Source organism: Engystomops pustulosus, chromosome 2 (assembly GCF_040894005.1).
Source record: "Engystomops pustulosus chromosome 2, aEngPut4.maternal, whole genome shotgun sequence".
Taxonomy (NCBI): Eukaryota; Metazoa; Chordata; class Amphibia; order Anura; family Leptodactylidae; genus Engystomops; species Engystomops pustulosus.
This window is the reverse complement of record NC_092412.1, coordinates 143,352,036-143,377,661: the sequence shown is the minus strand read 5'-3', so window position 1 is coordinate 143,377,661 and position 25,626 is coordinate 143,352,036. Positions and strand designations below refer to the sequence as shown.

Here is a 25,626-nt window from a genome sequence, read left to right as displayed (position 1 = left end):
CCCTGTGCCTCTGGTTCTGCTGAATGTAGCAGAGACAGCAAGTTCCAAGTGGTGATGTAATCCTTAGGCCGGTGCCACATGCACCGCTTTGTCTGCATTTGAAAACGCAAACAAAGCCGCGCCTACCGGGGCGGGCCACGTTCCCGATCGCAGACGTTTCCATAGAAACGCCGATGTGATCGGGACGCCTGCATTTCTCGGGAAACGCATGCGATTGATAACCCGATCGCATGCGTTTTTCTGGAAACGCATATGCGATCGCCCAGAATTCCACCCCCTTGGTGCGACGCTAGTGGAACGTGTGAACAGGCGCTCAGGCTCATTAGCATAATTTAAAAAGTTGATTTTAGAAGGATGGTGGACATAGATCACAAATCTAACAAGATTACCGCAGTCACAGAGCCTGGATGTATGAGTAAGTGCCCCTAGTTCATCACCATGGATTTTGATGGTAGATTGGAGCTGAGATAATGTGCTCTGTAGTGTTAGTACATGTGCAGCCTTTTTATGATCACCATGAAGTTGCAGTTCACCCCTGCACAGTATGTACTACACTTTATTCACACATTACATTTACCGAAACTAACTTGTGACCAAAAGTTAGTTTTGTGCTGCAAAAAAAAAAGGCTGAAAAACGCCAGTGACAGTGACAAGGTGAGTGTACCTGTGAGGAGCCGCTACACTGCAGACACGTCTGTGCCGCCATCTCCCGGCACCCTGCGGCTGGGCGGCGGCCTATGCTAATGAGCCCTACCTCAGGAATGAGGGCCAGTCCTCCGCTCTTAGTCATTTCCTCCGTGAGTGAGTGAGTAGTTACACGCGGGTCTCCTAGGAGAGAGGGTTTACTTCTCATCACAGCTACAGGGACGGCTGCTGCCCCGTACAGGACACCTCAGGATCAAAGCTAAGGCGGGGAGGAGGTGAGTGCCCGCACACACAAAGGCCGCTGTGCCCCTCACATTCCAGCTGCTCTATTACCAGGGACTGAATGCCCTCAGCCTGTCCCATCAACTTTCCATGGCTCTAAAACTATTGTGATTTGTGGCAATGTAGCGGCAACATATTCAGCAGTGCTGTACAAAGATTGTAAGCACACATGCAATTACAGTCATTAGGGGAAGTCTTATATGATGCGGGGCATCTCTTCACTAGTGACTTAACTTAATTTACAGCTCATGGAAAGTAATTTTTCTTTGTTTTTAGATTTTTATATTGGTTTCTATACACCCACGAATAGATAATGATGTGGGGCTTTTGTAATAATTTCAGGGGTTCATACACAGAGCCCCTTACACTGGAGCAGAGCTCTTATAACATACTCAGCACCGGTATAATGTAAGCTGGACCCATAACATATGCCTGATACAGGGAGGTTCTGATCTGCCTACTAAGGTGTCTATTCATAACTGGCTGCGTGGATTTGGATCTACAGTATCTATTTCCAGTCTCCTCTTTAGCCTGGATAACCTTAATATTTGACATCTAATACCAATAACATTACTTTTACCTTTTAAGATAACTTCAATATGAACTAGTTGTAAGTGACCTGGCCACTGTCTCATATAACAAGGGTAATAACTTATCCACTTTGAAGAAGGAAAATAAAAGATGTAGATGCTGGAGCACAGTCCTCTGTCTTCAGAAAGTTTACAGTTGTGGCTTTAGATCGGAGCAGTGTTGTTCAGATGGGATGCCCACAGGGGGAGCTGTCCACAACATTGTAATGGAGCTAAACCCTAAATCCACTGCGCACTCTGCCAAGGCGCTCACTGTAATGTTACATTTCCTTGCTGTTACTACTGACAAGTATAAACTGATCCAATCAGGAGGAGTAATATGTTGTTCCAACATAATCGTCATAATTCTAACTTCTACAATACATTTTGTTGTGTATGTGGTCATATCTGACTTTCAAACTACTTCAATTAGTTGTATTTTTTTATGCCGTTGGAATAAAATTCATGTAACTTTTTAAAACTTATTGTCCTTATACTGTCAGCTGCTATAATTTGACCCCATTTTATGGTTAGATAGATCAAGCCTTGAATAGGGGGCAACATACAGATATTCCTGGGTGTATATAAATAGAAATAGGTTTTCATTCTAGGATTCATGTTGTCTGTGGTGGTTTGGATTATTGTTTAGGTTGATTAATGTGACTGATTTCTTTAGTCTATATCTGCTATTTAACCACTTCCTCTCTTGTGCAGGTTTACTATGGCCAGGAAATTAGTTGTTGCAGGAAGTGTATGTGGCTCTGTCTGTAATGTTTATCTCCAGAGCACAAGTGCAGGAGTTGTAAATGCTCATTCCTCTGGGATGTCGCCTGGACAATGTATAATCCAAGCCATCTGTGTGGGCTCTATATTGTATAGTTTCTTGCGTTGCTTTTTTTTTTTTTTTTTACATTTTTCATAATCGCCAATCTTTAGTGATTTGGAAACTTCAGAAGCACCATTGATATTGCATCAATGTAGGTAGAATGTAATCAAATGAATGACTTTAAATGCTTTTAAAGGACAGTTGACCATTGTGTTCAAAGGGCTTTTCCAACCGTTGGAAAAGAAAACCCTGAGGCGGCAGTTTTGGCTAAAAAATAGAAAAAGTATACTTTCCTCTCCTGAGGGCCACACTGGTACCATCGACACCTCTCCATTTTCAGTTGATTCAGGTCCTATCAGACCAGAAATAATAGCAGACCCTGGACTAGCGTCTGAATAAAATGGCGTGGGGCTGTGACCTATTCATTGTACGTGATGACCTCACTTCCTGTCGGTGGGAATCTGAATAAGCTCATGGAAAGTAAAGTCTATAGTAAAGAGATGCCCCGCATCATATAAGACTTCACCTAATGACTGTAACGCCGTAAGGCACTGCTGCAACATTTTCCCGAAGTGGGAATTTAAAGGGATGGTACCAAGTTTGTTTTCCCCTATCTGATCTGTAAGGGTCCGATTGCTGGTACTCTCACCGATAATGAGAACAGACTCCCATCAATCTGGAGAACATGGGTCCCATTCTCCATAACGGGTGAATCTATAGGTCACCTTTGGCACTCCTATTCATTGTCAGAGTGCTGTAGATAGCCGAGCACTGTGCTCTACAATTTCTGACACTCCCTTGCTATTGAATTCAGCAGCAGAATGCACATGTGACCTACATCTCCAACCTTTCATGAAGACGGGTTGCCAATTCTCCAGATTGGGGTCCATTGTCATGAACTGTGGGTGCTCCCAGTAGTTGGACCCTCTCTACTCGATTGTTTTCCCTTACAAGATTGAAATTGATATACAGGCGGTCCCCTACTTAAGGACACCCGACTTACAGACGACCCATAGTTACAGACAGACCCCTCTGCCCACTGTGACTTCTGGTGAAGCTCTCTGGATGCTTTTTTATAGTCCCAGACTGCAATGATCAGCTGTAAGGTGTCTGTAATGAAGCTTTATTGATAATCCTTGGTCCAGTTACAGCAAAAAATTTTGAAACTCCAATTGTCACTGGGGCAAAAAATTTTTTTGTCTAGATCTACCATTATAAAATATACAGTTTCGACTTACATACAAATCCAACTTAAGTACAAACCTACGGACCCTATCTTGTACGTAACCTGGGGACTGCCTGTACTGTAGAATTGAAGACTTCTGCTGCTGAATAACTAGCTTGAAGCAAATGCTAAACGTCCGATGTTGCATCTTGTCCTTTCATTAGACAGTGATTTAATGGTTTTCCCTCAAGCATAGCCTATTGCCTTTACATTGGATCCATATAGGAGTCAATGGACCACCATACATGTCATCAGTGTGGATCCCAGTGGTGAGACCTCCAGAAAGGAGAATTGCAACTTATCCACCAGTTAGTTGATGAATTGTAATTTTTGATTAACACCTTCAGGTCTCTCTGTATGATATCCACATCATTAGTTGCTCAATATGTATAACTACATATCTTGCCACATGTAACTACTGATGTTGTATTACTGGAGTATTACCATTTATAGACAGCCAGATATTGTAAATTGATCTATTTAATAATCGTTTTGCATTTATTTCAAGCAATGTTCTGAACTATAACATAAAAAATGGCCTTTTACCTTGTTTTTGTGATATGGGGAAGATAATAAGAAAGCAAGGAAGTGGATTATAGCTGACTAGAGAATTGCATGGAGGAAACCTCATGACATCCATTATTTGCATTGTCCCATTTCCTTGTCAATCAGAACTAATGTTGTTTCAGTGATGTCCTGAGCTTTCCTCAGCAGTTCCATATATGGCTTGTATTAGGATCCATCCCACTCGGTTACATGATATAGCAAGGTCAACACACCAGGCGTGACCTCCATTGTGTAGACATTTCAGGAATACAGGGCAGTTTTAACTTAACTTACAAAAGACCTATTTGCTCTATATCATATTGTGTCTAAAAATAAAAACTGATCTTTCTAAATGTAAGAAGTTGCATCACACTGGGAATATAGAAGAATCGCACTGATATGTTATCATAGTAATTTTCTTCTGATAATGTACCTAATAAATTCAAGCCGGCAAAGACATTCCATTGTGGTTCCCTACCTATTCAGGGACTTAATTGTGATTCGGACACAGGTGGGTGGCGTTTTGTGGCCTAAATTTTCATGGCAGGTTCTCTTTAAAAAAATCTTGTCACCGCCGATCAGCTAAATAAACCCAGGACAGTACCTTAGAGAACACTGTAGAGTCATCTCAATGCTTCTAATCTTGTTGTGCAGTCCACCTGTTAGTCTGGCATCGGCGTGAGCGTTCACGGCCGGCCATACAGGTGCACTGCGCGTGTGTATGTAATGTACATGGGTCTGGTGTGATTGAGAGCCAGCCGTGCAATGGCGCATGCGCGGTGCACCTGTAGGGCCGGCTGTGGACGCACATGCCTATGCCAGACTGGCAGGCGGACTGCCCATGCGGGGAAGTTTCGAAACTGGAGTGTAGTGACGTAGAGCTGGGGGCAGTGTTTTGATTCGTGGGTTCCAGCGAGAACAGCCGTGAGGAGGTAGGCAGAACTTGAATGGATCAGAAAGCTGCCCCGCCTCCTTGACTGCATAAATGAACAACCACAATAATAAAAGGTGTTTTTATCACACAACAGCAATGCAGAGTAATATGATTGGAAGCATTTAGAGGACTCAACAGTGTTATCTAAGGTACTGTCCTGGGTTTATTTAGGTGATCGGAGGTGACAGGTTCCCTTTAAGTCTTCAGTATGCAATGTATGGAATTGTACTAGACCTGATGCATATTGGCAAACAGCAGATGCAGTATGGATACTTTGGTGGCTCCCCTCTGATCCTAGATTTATGATAGGTTCTCAAAATGAATGTACTGCAATCTCTCTTCCATAGAATTAAGGGCTTCCGAGTACTGACTGTTACTAAAGGGCAGAAGAGGTGACTTGTTGCTGGATCTTTGAACCATTAAGAAATAACTTCTGTTTAGTCACTTTTTTAATATAAAAATGTTATGCTTTCTATTAGGAATGTTAATTCTGCTGAATCTACTATGCCTTTTGCCTTACAGCTTTTTCAGTGTTTAGGCTTCTTTTCAAAGCTCCACAGTATGAATTTTATGGATTAGAAGATGTCTGGTGAATGTACCCCTGCCAAAGACAAATTCATTACAGCCTGTGATATGTTATTGTAGGAGCTGAAAAAAAATAACATCTTGGGGTTGGACAACTTCCTTAAATCTCTTCTCAAATCTCACTTCCACACAATATACATATTACACAAAGTAGCTTCTTTGACTTGTCCTATGAAAGAAGCTAAGGATAAAACAACCTTGTTTATCATCACTTACTCTTTGCTGAAAACTTTACTGTGATTCCTAAGGGCAGAATATGATAAGGGGAAATAAGCAGAGCTCTGTGATACTGTAAATAGGTCAACTATATATGACTGTCGTGGGCTAGCTGTTCTAACGGCAGCATTGTGCACATACATGTGTTTCACTGTACCATGTTGTTGCCAGAAAAATGGTAGAGCATTCTGTACCTTTAGCCCTACATGCAGCACAGGAGGAGTACCGGAGTGCTCGCACTTCCACCTCTCAAGCCGATTGTATGCTTCCCCTGGGTCTCGTGTGTGTCAAAGCACCCAGAGGGTGCTATTGATTCTATAGTTAAATATAGTTATAGATTCTATCTGCCAATTCTATAAACTGATATATCATGATATCATATATTCTCTCTATATCATATCCTTGTCGTAGGGCAGCTGAACTTTCTATATATCCGTGGTAATGTTATTGTGTTTTGTTTCTTTGGTACTGAGATGTTTCCTTCTTACCAACAAACACTTTATTTCATGTTTTACTGTAATGCATACATGGGACATGACCATGCATGATATGGATTCCTTTGCATGTACTTTTAGTTTACCTATGTTGCATGGATTTGAGAATTTTGTCACAGCCCCAAGAATGTTCAGAAGTGTTATAATTCACCAGACAGCAGATCTGTCAGATAATTTGTAGACATTCACTTCACAGAGGTGTACTGTTACTTGTACAGGATTAACCTGTCCTTGAGTAAAATATCTGCTGACCATTTCCATGTAGGGTGGTAAAGAGTACAAGTGAAAATACAGCACATGAAATGCAGATTACAGCTGTGATTGCTTATAAAAACCAGGATTTTCATTCTTGTTGGTCTGTGACAGAAGATGATAGAACCTGCAGTTGTCAGGCCCAAGTAAAGTTATAGAATTCTTCATCAGAATGCATAATTTGTTTTGGTAGAGTAACTATAATAAGGGCATAGTCCTTCCCAGACTGACAACTCTGCTGGGAACAGGACTCCTTAATATAGAGCGCTATAATGTAAAGAGCCCTAATCTCAGAGTTGTTGGTGTAGGAAGCAGGACGCTGTCCTTTGTATAATTACTCTACCAAAATGAATTCTGGGGAATGTGAGTAATAATATACTAGGCTAATTTTAATTCTATAGATTTCCATGATTAATAATGATGACCTATTGGTAGGAGCAGTCATTAATATAAAACCCCTAGACCCATAGAAATGTGCATTATTTGGAAGGCTGCAGAGAGTAAAGGTTTGTTAACTTACAATTATTTGTTTAGAAAATGAATTCCTTGAACCATGACAGGGTTGTTTCTGCTGCAGGCACATCTATTACTACAGTGTATATTCAGATAAACCTGTCAGAGAAACCCTCAGTAGTATATTTTCTAGTCATTCTAGACATTGTTTTACGGATAGACTGTGATCAAAGTAAAATGTAGTTTTCCTTCACTGAATATTCAAACACTGTTGCAAATGATCTGTCACTTCACACAATATGTGACAGATGAGGACGTGACGCTGACTTGCTGCATAATTACCTTGTCTGGATGACATAATTGAGGACCATTGATAAACCCTGAAGGTTATTTCATACCTGGGAGGCAGGGAGCAGATTACCTCCTGTAGAGGGTCTAACTTCCCAGAAGTTTTTAGACAGTGGATAACATTTACAGGATTGTCTGAACTCTTAAAAGTATTTTGTTGTAATTCCTTGTTGGGTGTTACGTAGTGCAACTGACACCAGACTTCCATGGAAATGGTAGAGCCACGTATGTCATAACATATGTAAATACTATTCTAATCCTTGCAGTTTCTTTATGTTCCATTATACATTTCTATTCTGTCAAACGAGGCCCACAGTTTGCGGCCTATAAAGGTGTAGCTTTACCCATATCTGTTTGAATGTCATACTTTCTGAGTAACAGATGTGATGATGATTGAAAATGACTTATTTGAGTTTTATGGATCTGAAATGCAGTGAAGACTATCCATCCATGTGCCTTCAATTATTCCATCACCATATCTCATTGCATGAGGGGCTGTAGTGGGGATCCTTGTTCGCTTTTACTACCGTATATTCCGGCGTATAAGACGACCCCCCTACTTTCCTGTTTAAAATATAGAGTTTAAGATATATGCACCGTATAAGACTACCCCTTTTCCAACGCATACAGTAGTATACAGCACAGCCCCCAGTAGTATACAGCACAGCCCCCAGTAGTATACAGCACTGCCCCCAGTAGTATACAGCCCAGCCCAGCATTAAAAAAAAATAAATAAACTTATATACTCACCCCGATGCTCCCCCGATGTCCGCGCCGTCTTCTTTCTTCTGCCGGGCGCCGCCATTGATCTTCCCCGGCAGGCGCCTAGTATGACGCGCCGCTGCTGACGTCATACTAGGCGCCGACCCGGGGAAAGACATGGCGGCGCCCAGCAGAAGAAAGAAGACGGCGCGGAAGACTGAAGACAGCACAGAGCGGACATCGGGGCCAACGGAGGGTGAGTATTTCCCCCCCGATGCCTTTTTGAGGCTGCCGGCAGCTTTTTGAGGCTGCCGGCAGCCATCGCTGTGCAAACACCCGCGATTGGTGCTAGCACCGATCGCGGGTGTTACCGGTAAGCCTTTGCTGCAATATGCAGCAAAGACTTACCGGCTATGGAGAGGGCTCAGCCCGTGAGCCCTCTCCATGCACCGGTACCCGGCGTATAAGACGACCCCAGAGAAGACAGAAGATTTTTCTGTCTTCAAAAGTCGTCTTATACGCCGGTATATACGGTACTTTATTTGCGTAGGTTTTTTGGGTTGCTAATTTACTGGGAAAACTTAAAAGGGTATGCAGCACCAATGTGATTTCCCCATGTTTTTAAGATCTGTGCATGTCATAAAGGTTAAACTTTGACAGATTGTAAAATGAGGATTTATACTAGCCACATGCAATCACAATACAAGATGAAAATGCCCAGCATACATAATTCCAGCTTTGTCTGCTTTATGAAGCTCTGAACACATGGCAAAAGTGATTGTTCCTTTTTTTTTTTTTTTTGTATGATATCAGTATCACATGTAACTGATACTCTGTATTGTTGTAAATACTGATCATCTTTAATATATGGGCTCATGTTGTCCTTTCATCTCCGTTCTTAATTTGCCTTTGTGAGGCTTTTACAGTATTAACTAATGGTCTCTGAACTCACTCTAGCCATCCATGTTTATACCAGCTGATTTGGCAGAGGGCACAATGGACCCCTGCAGAGCCAAGTCCTCTGCCTGGTCTCCCAAAACAAGTACTATTTTTAAGCTCTGTCAGGGAGGCACATTCCTATGTCGGCTTTAAGAAGCATTATACCCAGTGCTGAAATCCTGATGTATATGACAGAAATAACACCTTCATAATTTTTTTTTCTCACACTGGATGTCTGTGTGCGTATTGCTGGTTGCCTGTGGAATTACCGCTGTATAAATTCCACAAACCTTTTACCTATGTAGAATTGCTACATAATAAAGTTATCATGACGGTGGCCCGAGTTATCTATGTATTAGCAAGTCATTTTACTAGTAGTACCAATATTTATCTAACAGGAGCTGAAACAGTTTTGTTCACATCACATTGTTTCATGCACTTGGTGTATATGTCAGGAAAGCTCCCAATATATGCATAGTGTATGCAGACTTAGACAGGTATCCTGTTTTCCTCAAGTATACGCCGTATATATACTGTGGAAAACATGGGATGGAAAGACGCAACAAGCTACATCTTCCCATGTTGAGATATATACCATTATAAATATGGACCGGTGTATCCTACTGCACAACGTGGCTCAGAAAGCTTGATGATTATGGCGCATAAGGTGTTTAAAAGGGTTGGCCACTTTTCAATAAATCTGTTCCATTAGCCATGTCTTTGCATGAATATGTACCTATGTCTTTGCTATCTTTTCACACAGTTGCACGGCTCATTATATCACACAGCTCTGATTGCTACATGATATAATGAGCAGTGCACCTGTGTGACCATGGTCAGATTTCTGTCCACTGTAAGTAGACGCAGAAGCTTTCTATGGAATGACAGCAAGCAGAGATCTAGGAACCCATGCGGAATTGATACAGAAAGTATATTGGAAAGTTTTATAACTTTTTATCATGAAAACAATGACATTAATTTGCTGAAATGGATATACCCCTTTAATTTTCTGGGTAAACCCCAGCACACAGAAGATGATGGCATCTAAAGTTGATGGCTTAAAACAGATGGTGCTCTCCTGTGTAATGGCCAGAAAAATAGGAGTAATAAATGAGTCACAAGTGCCAGTAAAGGTTAAGCAAGGGCAGATGTTCTTTGTTTGTGGACTGAGCAAATACAGGGCTGTGTAACCGCATCTTGTCTTAATATGGCAAAGAATCTTCAGCTATAGTTGGAACATTGCATTTCTTGTCACTGCAGTTTCCAGGTCCTGCTGATGAAAAGTATCTTTCGTGTGGTTATGAATTACTGTACATGGCACCAAAGTAGTCTTAACATTGACTATAGAATATCTGTGCTTACTTGCTTCTTATTGAAATAAGTATATAGGAATGTCTCTGGTGGTGGGGAGACGTGTTGTAATTCGTTAAAGGGGTTGACTTCTAAGCTTTACAAGGATAATAGCAAAATCTTAATAGGGTCACCCATATCATACTCACCATGGTAAAGTTTGTCTGTAACGGTCTCTGGGAGCCCTGCGGTCAGTACTGTATTTCATGTATGCCCCCTCTGCGATGACCACTCTCATTTTAGTGGTTGAAGGGGGGTGCCAATCAAACAAGTGACGTGGGAGAGGATTTCATGGAGGGGGTGTGCATTCAGTAATGAGTGCACAGCCTTCTCCATTCTCCTGGTTGTTAGACAGGTGAGTACAATATGGGAAGACTAATTAGTGCTTTATATTTACCCTGGTAAAGTTTATAAGTGGCCAACCCTTTTAATAGCATTCTCTATTGCCCTGGTAAAATAATCCTTTGGTGTTCCTTGGTTTCTATCCAGTAGAATACTTGTCAGATTCCATGTATGAAATCTAGTTTCATAGGATTAGTAACAGAATGGTCTGCAGGTCAGAAAGTACGAATGACTTTAAGCATTTAATGCACAGGATTTGTGTGCTTTGATGTTAATTTGAGTATACTCATTTTTATTCTGATTTTTAATATCTAAATGGTGTAAAGAGCCCTCACTGGAAATATATTCCAGTGAAGTAACCCTGTTAAACACCTAACGCCTTTGTTATTCCCTATACCCCGTTTGACAACTCCAACTTTTTTTCATCCATTAAAAGGTGCCACTCAAGCTAACACCACGATCTACTTCAGGCCAGAACCCATCATCTGACATTTAAAGCATTTAGTATATTCTGAACTGAAACTACTGTTAATGTTTGGGTTTTCCTTGGCTGTAAGCCATAATCCTCAACATTCACCCTTGAAAAAGTTCACTCTGTTTTGAAATTACTCAAAAAAATTAGTTATTGAATTACTGGATAAATAACTGATATTCTTTATTTATTGAGAAGCCCTTGTATATTAGCTCAGGATGCAAGATATGTTCAATTTCTAATAGTCATGTTCCATATTTATCACATTCCTGGTCTGCTCTGATCACTGCCTCCTGAAGTGCCTGGACATGGAAAGGAAGTGACAATTACTTGGCACACTATGTCCGAAAAGAAGTTGTCACATTTCAAACCCTTTCATCTAGCAAGCTCACGGCAACAACAGGTTACTCCTTTCCTTGATGTCTGATACGTTCTGAATTTACTGGATGAAAGGTTACTGTAATATTTGTGTTACTTAGTTGCATCTTAAACCTCTATTTGTACACAAGCTTGTTGGCTGGAAACAAAAGGAGTCATAAATCAAGACAATGTTCATTTTAAAGGACATCTACCACCAGGATGAAGGATTGTAAACCAAGCACACTAAAATACTGGCATGTGCTCCCTCTGGCAGGCTCTGCTTTTCTTTTAGCTTTTTATTCCCTGGTTTTTACAAAAAAAAAATTATTTTAAAATTCTGCAAATAAGCCTGAGGGGCTCCAAGCTCCATAGGTTTTAATGGAGACTGGAGACCCTTAGACTCATTTGCATAGTTATTAAAGCCTTTTATCCTTGAAAAACAAGGGCAAAAGAAGCTTAAGGAAAAGTGGATCCTGTCAAAGGGAGCACACACCAGTATGTCAGTGTGTTTAGTTTAAAATCTTTCATCCTGGTGGTAGATGTCCTTTAAGATCCTTTGTCAAATAATGTATAGTGGTGTTGATTTCCCCATTATGCATAGACGGCCCACTGAATTGCACTGAATACTATATACTATACACTGATCATTCATATCATGGGGGAGATTTCTTATACACACTGACGAAGCATTTGTGCGAAACGCGCGTCGGGGTGCATCCTTTGGCTTTCCCCTGATCTGCCCAGCGTCAGTCCACCATGTTTTTGGGTGAGTGTGCAATAGTAATATGATATTTTTCCAACACTGGATGGTACCTCCAGTGCTGTGTATGGTTTACCTCTACTGCACTATTGCCACTTTCCCCCTATTTATTTGAGTCTAACATTTGACTGTATTACTATTATTATCAATTACATTATTTGGACTCTGGGCTAATAGGGGTAGCCATTGGTCTCCTGTGTTGCCCTTTTTTCTATCTGGGCTACTTGTGTCCCCCATACATTGTATTTATATATTTTTTTTTTTTTCCCATTTGAGGGTTATATATGTCGAATCTATATATTTACTTCCAATAAAGAGGAGTACTTTTATACATTTAGTGTTTGTTGCTGCTCTGGTTCCTTTTGGTGTTTCAGTTTCATCAATAGGCTTGGGCCTATGGATGTATCTTTCAGGCGGCCACGCAGACCTGGCGTTGTTTTGTGGAAAAAAAACCTGTGAAACTGCGGTAGAAGTGCTAATAAATCTGCCCAAGTGTGTAATATTGTGAGGGCTCTAATTGTGAGGACTAATTCTTCCTAAAATAACATGAGATGGCAGGTGGAAGTGGCTATTATTGCTGCAAGTATAATGACCTCAGGAAATCCCTGGCTCCCATCCCTCGTGTCTGCATCATATTAATATTTTTCTTTTATATGGAACTGCACTAGGCAGAAAATGTTTCAATCCCAGTCCTGCAATGCTTGTAATCTTATTTTGGAACAGATAAAGAAAATTACAATGGTCTACTGTGAAGTGGGGACATTATTCAAGGCTTGCTGTAGAGATGGCACCAAATAAAAAAAAATTAATATCATTTACAGGCAGAAATGGCTCAGCAATCCCATTTTACAAGAGCTCACACCCATTAAATAGGCATATTTACAGAGGTAGATAAAGTTTCTGTAATAACTTAATAAATCTTTGCTAGATGACAGATTAATACCAGTTAATGCCCTGGTCTTATTTATACTATGTGAAATCATTATTATTCTGGGGAACTCCATGTTCACGTCTAATTCCTTAAACTAATGGTAATGTTATAATTGCTCAGTTCAAGGAATAAACACTTTAAGATCAATAAATATTTTCCCTTCACAGCTTTGTAAAAGCTAATGAAACGAGGGTTTTTTTTATGTCTCACTGATTTAGCTATCCAACTTTCTATAAATGGTGCATACTGTTGACAATTTTTCATCTACATGATTCAGGACCTCTACACAACTTGTAACAATTTGACATAAATTAGGCTATTTCTGATCCGGGTGCATAAAACATAAGGTATTCTATAACTGTTAAGGGGGTAAAATTGCAGAGTGGCACAATATAGATTTTTCAGGTTGCAAACAAAAGATATAATACATGTTGTCTCCTTACTAATAATTCTGCACTTTATCCAGAATCCTCCCATTTCTTACCATTAAAAAATATGTAAATTGTTGCTCTGGTTCACTCTTGACTAGCCTTCTGTAACTCCCTCCTAATTGGTCTTCCACTCACTAAACTCTCTCTATTCTTAATGCAGCAGCCAGGCTTGTCTTTCAGACCAAACACTACACGGATGCCTCCAGTTTGTGCCAGTCACTGCACTGGCTGCCTGTCTCTTCTAAGACAAATCTCTACTTTACTTTAATTTGAACAACTCAAAGACTTCTCCCGAGCTGCACCAATTCTCTGGAATGACCTTCCCCAGACTATAGGACTAATACCCACCCTCCAAAGTTTCAAATGTGCTCTTAAAACCCATCTCTTTAGGCAAGCCGATCACACTCGCTAACTGAATGAATTGTCAACTCTTTCCTAACTCGTCCTATGTCCTCCTCCTTACTGTTATCCTGCAATCACCAGATTGATGCCAAGCATCAATCAAATTCATTTTGGACTCTGATGGCTAGTTCAATCAGCAGCATTTTTATTTATTAAATTATTATATTCTGTTCCCTTGTATAGTGGTCCAGCCATACTTTATAAGCTCTTATACCTATTGTGTAACCCCTTCATCCTCATAGACTGTAATCTGTTATGAGCAGGGCCCTCACTCCTATTGTTCCATATGATTGTACTGTAATGTATTATTCCTTTGTGCATGTCCCCTATGATTTGTAAAGTGCTACAGAATATGATAGCGCTATATACAATTATTATTACTTTTGTAGACACTGGTTCTTTAAGCTATTGTTATGCACAGAACTTTTCTCTTTTAACTTTGCGGCAGTAAAGTTTGTTTGTGTTTTGCATCCTTTGTGCCATAAAGAGAACATTTCCGTGCATATATATCTCCATCCATAGGGATTTATGCTTCCTTCAATAATTTTTTACTTTACCTCCCGCCCCCCTTTTGAAAGAGTGTTGTTTTTTTTCTTTGGTAGTGGAAACTAAAACCACATGTCCAAGTGTACTAAATTTAGCCTGGTCAGCCGATAGATATTTTTAATGGTCTGCCTTGAAGAAACCAACCATTGTTTAGCATGTGAGAAAAAAAATGCAGTCTGTGTTTGGTGGAAGTCTTGGAATTTTGGATTTACACCTTCATCATTACATTTACATAATTTTTGTGTAATTGTGGATTTCAAGACACAACGAATATTTCCTAGATCTGCTGTTATAGTAAAATATTTTGCCTCTACAGTGGGTTGAATAGCGGTTACTCTTGAAAAAATGTTTCTATTCTTGACACATACTTTCTGCCCTTAGGTTACACGCCTCGCATAGCTTCTTAGAAGCTTTTTTTCTGGAGACTGTAAATCTCTATGCCCTATTATATAATTGTAAGCTGTGTATCTGTTGCAGCTATTTTAACCACATGACAGGTTTGTATTCATTCAGCATAAACCACACATTCTGTAAGCTGTGATTGTCTCTTATAATGTGAGATCTGTGACGGTCTTTGACGGTATAGCTCATTGCCATGATATCCGTGTAAATTACATGTATCTAAATGCTTTTACTTGGGTGTAAATGAAAACACACTCCAATTGTAAATTTGATGAAAACCTCTTATCGTTAAAAAGCCAGTTTTAGACGGGGCTCTGCAATGGAAAACTTGTTTTATATGAGAGAGGTAGAGAAATGCGATGGTGATAAAGTATGTTACCTCACCCTGCAAAAATGCTTTGTTCCAGAGAAAGTGGAAACCGTCTGAGGTTTGTGGTTTGACTCAAGCCCCTGGTGCTCTATCAGGATGGAGCTATGGCAGCAACATGTTCCACATGTCGCATATGCTTCACCCCATTATGTGGCTCTGAAATGCGTTATTATTCCATTAAATACTCTGAATGGATCCCTTGTTACCATTTTTTGGGTACCACGCAGAAAACAAAATTCGGATACACATTACACCATTTACACCACTTCAGAATAGGTTAGAATAGCGCAGTGGCTTAGTGGTCAACATCTGCAAAGAGTTTGTATGTTCTCTCTGTGTTTGTGGGTTTTCTCCGGGTCCTCTGGTTTCTTCCCACACTCCAAAAAATACTGGTAGGTTGATTAGCTTGTGAGCCCCATTGGTGACAGGGACCAATTTTGCAAGTTCTGTACAGCGCTGCGTAATCTGTGCGCGCTATATAAATAAAGGAATTATTACTCCCTCCCCCACCCCCTTGAATAGGAGTTCTGTTATTAATTCAAGCAGCTGACTAGTGTGGGAGGTAGGTATTGAACCCCAATAATCGCATATTGATCACCTACCCTGAAAACTAGATATCGCCCTTGTATTCCCAGAAAAACACCAGGGTACATACAAATGTCTTGAAGGGAAGTAAAACACATCTTGGCTAATGTTATGCTTCATGATGGGTATTTAGCTGATGAAAGAAAACTAGATTGTTTTCTTAGTATTTGTGTGGGGTGATAGGTGGGTCTCTCTGTAATTAGATGCCTCTCATCTGTGAGCAGGCGTCTGGGCTCTGACTGATGCTAGGCTTGTGCAACCTAAAACGGTAGCGTTGAGAAGTAGGTATTTAGTCTGGCTTCATCTTGTGGTTAATGATGTCATTCTGACACAGCTGGAACAGCAACCAAGCCTATGTAATTTTGCTTTCCCAAGGCTTTTTATTAACTCATTTGTGTCTGGGAGTCTGGATTGACACATGCAGGTTTGTGGCTAAAAACTTGATATCTAAAGGTTTATTATAATCTAGTAAGAAAAATAAATTTAAAATCCCTAAAAATAGGGAAAGCCCCACTTTCACTAGAACTGATATAAATGGTAAAAATCCTATACATGTTTGGGTATCTCTGCGGCACAAAATGTCCAATGTATCAAATATAGTTATTTCCAGTGTTTAACGGAAAATAGCATCCAAATGTCCAAAATAGTACTTTTTCATCATTTTGCAACATCTATAAAATTTAATAAAAAGTGATCAAAAGGCTGTGTCTCATCTCGCATAAACATGACATGTTGCACAGTTCTGCACACTGAAATATGAAAAGGGCATTGGCGCCAGAAGAATGGGAAATTAATTTTTAGGTTTTATTTTTTTTACAGAAGATTTTGATTAAAATTACCCTATTGAAATCAAATGTGATGTTTTTGTTTGTTTGTTTTTTTAACCATATGTGCATTGGAATCGGTGGGGGAAGGGGCTAGTCTTTTATACGGCAAGTATTTCATGAACTCTATATTTTAACTGGAAAAGTTGGGAGTTGTCCTATACACTGGAAAATACAGTATTTTTATTACAGCATTGCTCATGTTTTGTGCGTGGTTTCTAATAAACTGTATGTAACAGGGCGATAAATTTAGATGCCCTAGTTATATGCCGGGTCCTGCCAGGCATAGAATTCTGCTGTAGCCTGCTCCACAATTCTGTTGCAAGGTATAGGAAAGCATCAGATTGCGGTGTCCTTATCCTTGCTCACTCCCCATCCTGTCATGCGGCATGGGGTTGTTCAAGCCATGTAAAATTCTACGGGGGAAATTATGTAAGCCACACCCTTCTGCCATGCCAGATACACCAGGGGGCGCCGACCACCTGATGTGTCCTGCTGTGCTGGTGTACAATTATGCCAGGTGCACACTGGTATAAAATTACACTATTACTGGATACCGTGCCAGGTGCCAATCCATTCCACCACCACAGACTCCCCCTTCTATGAGAACCTAGAGATGGAGATAGCATAATGGGGGAAATAATTGCAATTCCTGACGGAGTGCAAGAAATTATGATAATCTCAGGGCCTTTACACCAGAAAACTGGTGGAGAAGTTCTGATAAATCTCCTCCCTTGAGTTTATCATCAAGCTAACTCACCGGATAGGGCCCAACTTGCTGATCAGTGGGGGTCTCGCTGCTGAGAACCCCACAGATTGCGAAAACGAGGGGTCTGCTCCTTAGACTTAGGAGCTGATGGTCGCGTATGACCGTTCTGCTCCATTAATCTCTATGGAGCTTACGGAAATTGCCGAGCGCCACGCTCACAGATCTCCGCCAGCTCCATAGAGATTAATGGAAGCAAACAGTCATGCGCGGCCATCTGCTCTATTACTTTTAGAGCGACAAGGGGTCGGTGGGACCCCTAGTTTTTGCGCGCTGCGTGGGTCTCAGCACAGAGACCCCCACTGGTCAGTAAGTTCAGGATAGGGCCTAACTTGTCTTTGTGGGATAACCCCATTAAGTCAATTTTATTAAGCATTTGTCCTTTCCTCAGGAGGATAAACTTACCAGGTAGAAAAGACACACTTCAGAATCATTCAGTCTCGGACCATGAAGGTGATTACTATTGTAACCCCCTGTGGTTATCTTGGTCATCTGTGAGATGATATAGATTGGCTCCTGTGTACAGAGTTGCTTAGAGCTGGTAAATCTGTGACCAGCTAGTGTGCTGCCACATGTCTTTTCTCAGTGCTGACCTCTTCCAGCTGCACAACTCTTCTGTCAATGTGGCATTTCCAAATTGGGGTGGGGATGGGGATCTGGCCCCACCAGCCATAAATATTGCTGACAAGTGATTCATCCAGACTGCATGCAACCCCTCACTTAAGAAGCTCTTATTTCCTGTACACTGCTAACTTTTTTCCAATGCGTGATCACAATTTTTTTTTTTTTCTCTGCAAATTCATGCCAGAGACTTGAAGTTAGTTTTGCAACCGTATGTTGATGACAAGCGTTTTTCTGTATGAAAAACTTTGCAGCAATAAAATGAAATGTATTATTGCACATAAAATGACTTGCATCCAGAGTTGTTGTCAGGCAATTTAGTACTTTAACAATTGCACTGTGTTTAAATGACTTTTAAATGAAAAATGTCAAACTTCTATTTTGAACTTTTGGGGTATAGAAGACTATGTATACAGGCCAAATATATGCCACATTTAAAGCTGGAAGGACAGGTCATGTCTACCAAGACATCGGAATTGAATTCATGCATTTGTAAGAGACTATTCAGTCACTAGCGAGTTTTCTTGTCTTGTTACAAAGCATATGGAAGTTATTGTTTTCAGACATTTTAATGACTTGTCTGAATGATAACTAGATGTAGACTCAGTTCACCTATCCTTCATATATGACCCGAGGACAGGTTAGAAAGGGCAGCATTCCTCTGGAGTTACTGTACATAGAGCTGTCTAATTGTCTCCTTCAGTAATAGAAATATGAGGCTAATGGTATTACTAGTCCTTACTTCTGCATATACTATATTTCATTAAAGAATCTAAACCACTGAAACTCAATCATTATAGTCTCCTGGTTTCTGACCAGCAATTATTCATCATTAAACATTGGTTAATAAACAAAACACAATTGTGACATTGGGGTCATCTATGCTCCATTTATCAGTGTAGGAATAAGAAACCCATCCTAGAAACCATCGACCAGCAAAATTGTTTCTGCTGAATGATATGTGTTTTAATGAGAACCTATGGGGATGTTTGGGACAGTTTAAACCACTAGAATGCCTCATTACAGCTGGGTTTTAAGGTTACAAACATATTTATCTTTCCACTGCCCATTGCTGCAACTTTGAGAAAAGGTTGGAAAGGAGGCAGGTGTTGCTGCTGAGAGTGTGCATGTGATGCCTTAAAGTGAACCTGTCACCAGGAGACCCATTTTAGCACTCCCCCAGTTCCCACAGAGCATAGTACATACACTGACCAAGTTTTTGTATAAAAAAATTGGTTTTATCGAAAAAAAGATGCTATAAAGTACCTTTCAATGCCATATGCTCTGTGACTAGGCACTTGTCCCCTGGGAGTGGCTATAGAGAAGCAGTTCCTCCTTCCCCCTCGGGAAACCACTCCTCCATGTGTCCTTTTTAAATATATGAAAACGCCCATCACTAGGCTCAGCTACTCCCCCTGCTCCTCTATAGCCACTCTCAGGGGCTATAGAGGAGCTCTGTGCCTAGTCACAGAGAACATGACATTGAAAGGTACTATGGGTCTCCTAGTGACAGGTTCCTTTTAATAATATAAATTATGGGCAACTGCACAATGAACAGAGGTACACTATCCTCCCTTTCAGATCAGACTCTTTAATGGTAGCATGAATTATTTTATTTTATTTTTTTTTTTTAAAGGGGGAAAACCTCTGGACAACTCCTTAAGTGACTGGAACCAACCAGAACAGGAAAACCAGTTTTTGAATTCCACAGGTTTTACCCCATGTGGTACATGTGTGGGTTTTTTGTTAGCTTTGCCAGTCAATGCTGAAAGCTAGTTGTGTTAGGTTGGCACAACTGACCAAATATTTCTATAGTGCGGTTTACTATTTGTAAAATAATATACACCTCTTATGAAAGTAATAAACTGGTTCATGTTTATCCAGTGCCCTTGGAGTTAAATGAATTCTGACCTGATCCAAGGAAGTTTTTTTTTTTTTATGATTCTTTAACATGGGGTCTGAATGGTCTGCAGCACTGAACATGAATTATAACGATGCATATCAGAAGATTACCAACTTCATAGGAAGCTACACTGCCCTATTCCTCACCCCATAGACATCAGAAGGGGAAGACAAAATGTACAAGTAACATGAGAATCCTGGATGCTTCTACCAATCGTAATAAAATTAGAATAAATGTTTTGGGTTTTGTTTTTTTTCTAGCTGTTTTATTACGTCATTGGCTGATGCTATCTGCCTTCAGAACTAGCAGCAACATGAGAAGGCTCCAAGAAAAACACATAACTGGCAATTCTCCAAAGAGAGACTTCAATAGTGAATTCATGGATCCTCTAGGATATCGTTGTTTGGCTGCAGCCTTTTTTACTTTGATAAACCTCATAAACTGAGGGTCATTATCTATGTGAGAATGGATTGTATATTTGTGCCTAAACACCCAGTGTTCTCTATTAGCTATTCTACACACATTTATTGACAGTGTTTCTTGGCTGGAATTGACCAACTGAAAAATATTAATTTGCCACCTAAATATTTAATAATAATAATAATTCTTTATTTATATAGCGCACACAGATTACGCAGCGCTGCACAGGCATGTCAAATAGGTCCCTGTCCCCATGGGGCTCACAATCTAAACAACCTAACAGTATGTTTTGAGGTGTGGGAGGAAACCGGAGTACCTGGAGGAAACCCACGCAAACACGGAGAGAACATACAAACTCTTTGCAGATGTTGACCTGGGTGGGATTTGAACCCAGGACCCCAGTGCTACAAGGCAGATGTGCTACTCACTCAGCCACCGTGCCGCCCAAATATTTTGGATTATGTACACATGTTTTTAAATCATTGATATTCACAATAAAGCCAATAAGGTGTTTGAAATATACTTCATGGATCATTATACATTTTCCTGTATTGTTAGTAGTAACATTTTCTTTTCATTTTTCATATTTTTATGCTTTGTCAATCCTATTTGCCCTGAGGTTCCTGATTGGTTAGAATTCCTCTCAGAGTAGGAGGTAATATATATCCCCTCTGGATGGAGTTTCAGAGAGTTCTCTTAGATTGTTGTTAGTGATCCTTGCTAGAGGACACCAGGCCTGCAGACACCACCTGATGTTGCTGTCTCTCCTGAGGGTAATCCCTCTCTATTAGGCCTGCTGCAACCCTGCACCTATGTAGAGTCTGCCCAAAACTTGCTGCCAAAGCAGCTTTTGCCTTTTCCAGCCCCTAGTTCCTGGGCTGTGAGCTTATTCTACCTGACTGCATCCAACCAGCTACCTCAGATATTGGCAGATAAGACCAATACCTCAGAATGTTACCATTTCTGCGTAGAAATCTTGGAATAAAGAGACTATTCCACCTGGACCAAGCTACCCGTGACAAGTCTATTGCTAGGCCACACCAAATCCAGCCACTCTGGTACCAGGGGAATCCAGCTGCCCGTAAGCCATTAGGTCAGGCCTCGATTTGGAGGACGTTGCAAACGCGCTCACTCTTCCTTCTCTAAGCATCCCTGTGCTCACCTGGGCAAGTGTGAATTTAGCCAAATTTGGGGGGAAATAACAAAACTCTACAGAGCAAAGTCATGATGTCAGTATAATGGTGTCAAACCCTAGCCACAAATATCCAGTTATGCCAAAGCTTTGCATGTTAAACCACATGGAATATAAACTACAAGTCATTATGGACCTGTGATTTAGGCTACCAAATCAACCTTTTTGAAGTCCTTAAGGTTTAAAAAAAAAAACAAAAAAAAACTTTTTACCCGCTGCTCCTCTTGCGATGCTGGAAGTGAAGCTGACATAGTATCACAGCTTCACTGCACTTGTGCTGTACCTATGTGGCTTGCACAGTGAAGCCTGGGTATAATAAGTCACCTGCACTTGCCAGAACGTGCAGGCGCCAAGGAGACAAGTTGCGTGTAAAGTGGTTTTTGTTTTTTTTCTTATATGCCGACTGCTTAAAAATCAGAGGGTGTTTTGGGATACTAAACCACTATTCCATAAGGACCTGTAGGTGGTTTAGTGTCCCAAATTGCCGGGCAAATTGTACTTCCTATTGTTATCATTTTAGTATTCTGTGCAGTGTGCTGTGCCCATACTCTCTGTACACCCTTGATGGCATGTTTATTTAACCCCTTGACGTAAAGTGTATCCGCAGTGGATCGGTGCTTTAGTTTTGTAGGGAACGGGAACTCCTGTAACTATATGTCGATCCATGTGTTTTAGCCCTTAAACTACAACAGTAAAGTATAAAAACTATTGCCTAACCTGGCACTTAAAGTAAATTAGCAAAAAATTCTCTAATTGGCTATCTGCATGTGTTTAGCTGCTAGAAGAGGTTTTAGCTAGGGACCCCAGGATACTCTGAATTTGCCAAGCTTTCTAGTAACCATGGGAAATTGTATAGAATTAATGATTAATAATAATTATTCTTGTATAGCGCCTACAGATTACACAGCGCTGCACAAAGCATGACACATCCTCCCTGTCTCTGTCTCCATGGGGCTCACAATCTAAACAACCTACCAGTAGGTTTTGAACTTTTATCGACAACAGGAGGCTTGGTGAGAGTGGCTATAGGACCTGTAGTGATGTCATAAGAATGTGACTCATAACATGCTTCCGGTCATTCAATTACGAGCATGCTGTACTGTTCTGGCTTCAGTGGGGTGAGCTGATGTCTCAACCAGTAAGTTCCTTCCCACTTCAGGAATAGCTGAATCTAATCTAATAAAAAATGTTAAAGGACATCAAGGACATACTGGTGTGTGCCACCTCTGGCAGGATCTTCTCTTAGTTTAGCATCTTATGCTGTGTTTTTTTACAAAAAAAGTGCTTTAATAATTATGCAAACGATCCCAAGGGGCTCTGTGCTCCATGGGTGTTAATGGAAACAATCCTTCATCCTGGTGGTGATGTCCTTTTAATTACCAGGCAGATGTATCTCAGGCTAGGTAGAAGCCAGCTGCATGATACAGGTATTGTTGGAATTGTTGTCAAGGCCTCTCTTTAGCTGTGCTTCAAGGGCATCTACCACCAGGATGAAGGACTGAATGCAAATGAGCCTGAGGAGCTCCAGGCTCCATTGAGATCTATGGAACTCGGAGCCCCTCAGGTTCATTTGTATACAATCCTTCATCCTGGTGGTAGGCGCCCTTTAAACCATTTTTTGTCAGGAATTTTACAGTTACACTTCGACTTTTATCTGCACTATTGATTTTCAGTTTGGTTATGGTTGAAGTGGTTTCCTATATTTATCTATAAAATAGTATTTTCCAGTCTCAACATGCTTGCATATTGCAGAGGTTCTTAAAGCCACGGAGATCCATGTTTTTCCAGGTGGCCATTTTCACAAAAGCACTAAATTGTGTAGATTAAGTGGTTTTGTTCTTCCCTTGTTTGTGTTTTTCTACTATGTTACAGAAATGGGGCAACTACAAAAAAATGGAGCAGCAGACATCTAAAATGATGGACACCAATGAAATATTAACTTTTTAGTCTGTCATTTTTTTTGGTCTTCATTAGCGGCCCCAGATTCCATTAAACGCAAAGTGCCAACCTAGCCCTAATGTAATTCTTATTTTACAATTCAATATAAATGTGGATGTGTTCATAATATAATGCAGCCCATAAAAACAGTATTTCACATACTTTTAAACAGGCGTCTACCAGTACATTAGTGGACCTGACTGATCATGTTGCATATGACCTCATTGTTTGTTTCGGGAAAAGCACTTAATATTTTTGCACCTTTTTCTGAGAAGTTGCACACCAAACGTTGTCCCATTACATGAGCTGTCTTTACCTGTTAGGAGTTCTAAACGCTGAGTTTAATTGCAACGTGGTGACGACATGCCTCCCATTTTACCATTCGATGAAAGAAGGGAATGTATATGTCATGTTATGCTTCTTATTAAATCACTTGGAGACTAGTACATCTACTGAATCTCAAGTGTACCTGCTTAACTTTTAGCTTTAAGGAACGTTAAGAGTGGACCTGTCACCCATAAAAAAGGCCCTAGTAGCTGCTGCTGTGAGCTTGATCTGGCGTTCCTATTGTACAGCACGGCAATCTGTTTAAGCAGTAGGAGCTGCTTACTTTAGTAAGAAGCTCCTAGTGCCTTTTTTATGGGTGACACACTCTTTAAGAACGTTCTGTATTAACATTTAAAAGTCATCTAAAAACTTAGAGGACTTGTCACCTCTAAAGTAAGCAGCTCCTAGCTGCCGCAGTGTTACACTGCTAGAAATATTGGAATCGTCTGATAACGCTAACAGACACTGCAGCGCTGTACAATTGAAAAAGCCGGCTGCGCTGTAAGCGGTCAGGTGTAGGCATTAGGGGACGGTCCAAGGCGCTGCTTCACCCCCAGAGCGCCCTCTGGCTCCATAGGCGGGCGGTGACTTCCGAGCTTCACGCGCCATTCTCTGCCCCTACTCCCGCCCCCACATGAATACGCCCGACCTCTTACAGCGCGGTACAACGTTTTCATTTGTACAGCCCTGCAGTGTGTGTTAGCGTTTAACACTGCGGCATATGCTGTAGCACTAGGAACTGCTTACTTTAGTGCAGTTTTTAGAGGTGATAGGTCCTCTTTAAAGGAAACCTACCATTTCATTTGGTGCAGTATGAAGCAAACATACCTTGAGAATGCTGTAGCTACACTGATGCAGGATCATATTTTGGTTAATCCCTGAGCTGAGTGGTTTTGCTGAAAAAACAATTATGACTTCAGGACTTTGGGAAAGCTGGGTCAGACTGGCTGACATAAACACATTACACACAGCAGCTTGTAATTACAAATGGAGGTTAGTCAAGACCTGACTAATCAACCTGAGCTGGATCACTCATACGCAGCAGCTGGGGGAGGGTGCAGTAATTGATTATTCTGTCTTGTAGAAGAAACGCTGAAGCAAGCACTGAAAGAGCCATAGAAGCAACATAGCTTCATGGGATTAACCAAGATATGATTCTGCATCAGTGTAGCTACAGTATTCTCAGAATATGTTTGCTTCATAATGCATGAAATCAAATGGTAGGTTTCCTTTAAAGGTAGCCTCCTTCTGTAAGCCCAGGAAATGTATTTAGACATCAAATACTAAAGCAAATACTTTTGTGATCCCGAATGGAAAGTCATTCTTCAGTGGCAACATGTCCCTTTCCCTGTTCTGTTTAATTGTAGTTCTTTCATTACATGTAAATGGCACCATTCAATATGCTGTGCCCACTGCAAAGTAAAAATGACTGGCTGGTTAAGTCTTACTCTGACAAAGTCAGCTGTGTGCCTCCTTGCACCACCTTTGCCAATGAGTGAGTCACTGTGGGTCAATTTTGTATAAGTTGTCTCCCTGATTTTCATTTGAAAACTTTATCTCAAATCCTGAAAACAAAGAAATGTGTTCAGAATTTGTGGTGTACACTGTCTACACTTTTTTTTTTTTTTTAATAGATCATTGTAATACCAACGAATTGTATGGGAGTGT

The 25,626-nt window shown here is 40.7% G+C and overlaps 1 protein-coding gene across 1 annotated transcript in view; it reads left to right on the top strand.

The window, feature by feature from the left end:
• The first annotated feature begins 700 nt into the window (after positions 1-700).
• FHL3 (four and a half LIM domains 3) overlaps positions 701-25,626 on the top strand; it is a 37,447-nt gene continuing 12,521 nt past the window's right edge. Inside the window, exon 1 of the mRNA XM_072136753.1 lies at positions 701-920. The gene's annotated coding sequence lies outside the window, so the exon portion shown is untranslated. The remainder of the gene's footprint in view (positions 921-25,626) is intronic.